We start from the raw sequence: 2500 nt of genomic DNA on the forward strand, positions 1-2500 counted from the left end.
GGGGAGGAGAGGAGGAGAGGAAAGGGGGAGGAGAGGAGGAGAGGAAGAGGAGGAGAGGAGGAGAGGAAGGGGAGAAGAGGAGAGGAAGAGGAGGAGAGGAGGAGAGGAAGGGGGGAGGAGAGGAGAGGAGAGGAGGAGAGGAAGAGGAGGAGAGGAGGAGAGGAACGGGGGGGAGGAGAGGAGGAGAGGAAGAGGAGGAGAGGAAGGGGGAGAAGAGGAGAGGAAGAGGAGGAGAGGAAGGGGGGAGGAGAGGAGAGGAAGAGGAGGAGAGGGAAGAGGAGGAGAGGAAGGGGGAGGAGAGGAGGAGAGGAAGGGGGGAGGAGAGGAGGAGAGGAAGGGGGAGGAGAGGAGGAGAGGAAGGGGGGAGGGAGGGGGAAGAGGAGAGAGGAGGAGAGGAAGGGGGGAGGAGAGGAGAAGGAGGAGAGGAAGAGGAGAGAGGAGGAGAGGAAGGGGGGAGGAGAGGAGAGGAAGAGGAGAGAGGAAGAGGAGGAGAGGAGGAGAGGAAAGGGGGAGGAGAGGAGGAGAGGGAGAGGCGGAGCAGGAAGAGGAGAGAGAGGAAGAGGAGGAGAGGGAGGAGAGAAGGGGGAAGGAGAGGAGGAGAGGAAGGGGGAGAAGAGGAGGAGAGAGGAAGGAAGGGGGAGGAGAGGAAGAGGAGGAGAGAAGGGGGAGAAGAGGAGAGAGGAGGAGAGGAAGGGGGGAGGAGAGGAGGAGAGGGAAGGGGGGAGAGAGGAGGAGAGGAAGGGGGAGGGGAGGAGGAGAGGAAGAGGAGGAGAGGAAGGGGGAGGAGAGGAGAGGAAGAGGAGGAGAGGAAGAGGAGGAGAGGAAGAGGAGGAGAGGAGGAGAGGAAGAGGAGGAGAGGAAGAGGAGGAGAGGAAGGGGAGGAGAGGAAGAGGAGGAGAGGAGGAGAGGAAGGGGGAGAAGAGGAGAGGAAGAGAAGGAGAGGAAGGGGGGAGGAGAGGAGGAGAGGAAGGGGGGAGGAGAGGAGGAGAGGAAGGGGGGAGTAGAGGAGGAGAGGAAGGGGGGAGTAGAGGAGGAGAGGAGGAGAGGAAGGGGGAGGAGAGGAGAGGAAGAGGAGGAGAGGAAGAGGAGGAGAGGAAGGGGGAGAAGAGGAGGAGAGGAAGAGGAGGAGAGGAGGAGAGGAAGGGGGGAGGAGAGGAGGAGAGGAAGGGGGGAGGGGAGGAGGAGAGGAAGAGGAGGAGAGGAAGGGGGAGGAGAGGAAGAGGAGGAGAGGAAGAGGAGGAGAGGAAGAGGAGGAGAGGAGGAGAGGAAGGGGGGAGTAGAGGAGGAGAGGAAGAGGAGGAGAGGAAGAGGAGGAGAGGAAGGGGAGGAGAGGAAGAGGAGGAGAGGAAGGGGGAGAAGAGGAGAGGAAGAGAAGGAGAGGAAGGGGGGAGGAGAGGAGGAGAGGAAGGGGGAGGAGAGGAGGAGAGGAAGGGGGGAGTAGAGGAGGAGAGGAAGGGGGGAGTAGAGGAGGAGAGGAGGAGAGGAAGGGGGAGGAGAGGAGAGGAAGAGGAGGAGAGGAAGAGGAGAGGAAGGGGGAGAAGAGGAGGAGAGGAAGAGGAGGAGAGGAGGAGAGGAAGAGGAGGAGAGGAAGGGGGGAGGAGAGGAAGAGAAGGGGGAGAAGAGGAGGAGGAGAGGAGGAGAGGAAGGGGGGAGAAGAGGAGGAGAGGAAGAGGAGGAGAGGAAGAGGAGGAGAGGAAGGGGGGAGGAGAGGAGAGGAAGAGGAGGAGAGGAGGAGAGGAGAGGAGGAGAGGAAGGGGGGAGGAGAGGAGGAGAGGAAGGGGGGAGGAGAGGAAGAGGAGGAGAGGAGGAGAGGAAGGGGGGAGGAGAGGAGAAGGAGGAGAGGAAGAGGAGTAGAGGAAGAGGAGGAGAGGAGGAGAGGAAGGGGGGAGGAGAGGAGGAGAGGAAGAGGAGGAGAGGAGGAGAGGAAGAGGAGGAGAGGAGGAGAGGAAGGGGGGAGGAGAGGAGGAGAAGGAGAGGAGGAGAGGAAGGGGAGAAGAGGAGGAGAGGAAGAGGAGGAGAGGAGGAAGGAAGGGGGGAGGAGAGGAAGAGGCGGAGAGGAGGAGAGGAAGGGGGAGAAGAGGAGAGGAAGAGGAGGAGAGGAAGGGGGGAGGAGAGGAGGAGAGGAAGGGGGGAGGAGAGGAGGAGAGGAAGGGGGAGGAGAGGAGGAGAGGAAGGGGGGAGGGGAGGAGGAGAGGAAGAGGAGGAGAGGAAGGGGGAGGAGGAAGAGGAGGAGAGGAAGAGGAGGAGAGGAGGAGAGGAAGGGGGGAGGAGAGGAGAGGAAGAGGAGGAGAGGAAGAGGAGGAGAGGAAGAGGAGGAGAGGAAGAGGAGGAGAGGAAGGGGGAGAAGAGGAGAGGAAGAGGAGGAGAGGAAGGGGGGAGGAGAGGAGGAGAGGAAGGGGGGAGTAGAGGAGGAGAGGAAGGGGGGAGTAGAGGAGGAGAGGAAGAGGAGGAGAGGAGGAGAGGAGGAGGGGGGACGCAGCGCGCAGGAGCGCGTACCAGT

The sequence above is a fragment of the Eucyclogobius newberryi genome, unplaced genomic scaffold (assembly GCF_026437365.1).
Source record: "Eucyclogobius newberryi isolate DKJ021-1_F unplaced genomic scaffold, fEucNew1.0.hap1 SCAF_217, whole genome shotgun sequence".
NCBI lineage: Eukaryota > Metazoa > Chordata > Actinopteri > Gobiiformes > Gobiidae > Eucyclogobius > Eucyclogobius newberryi.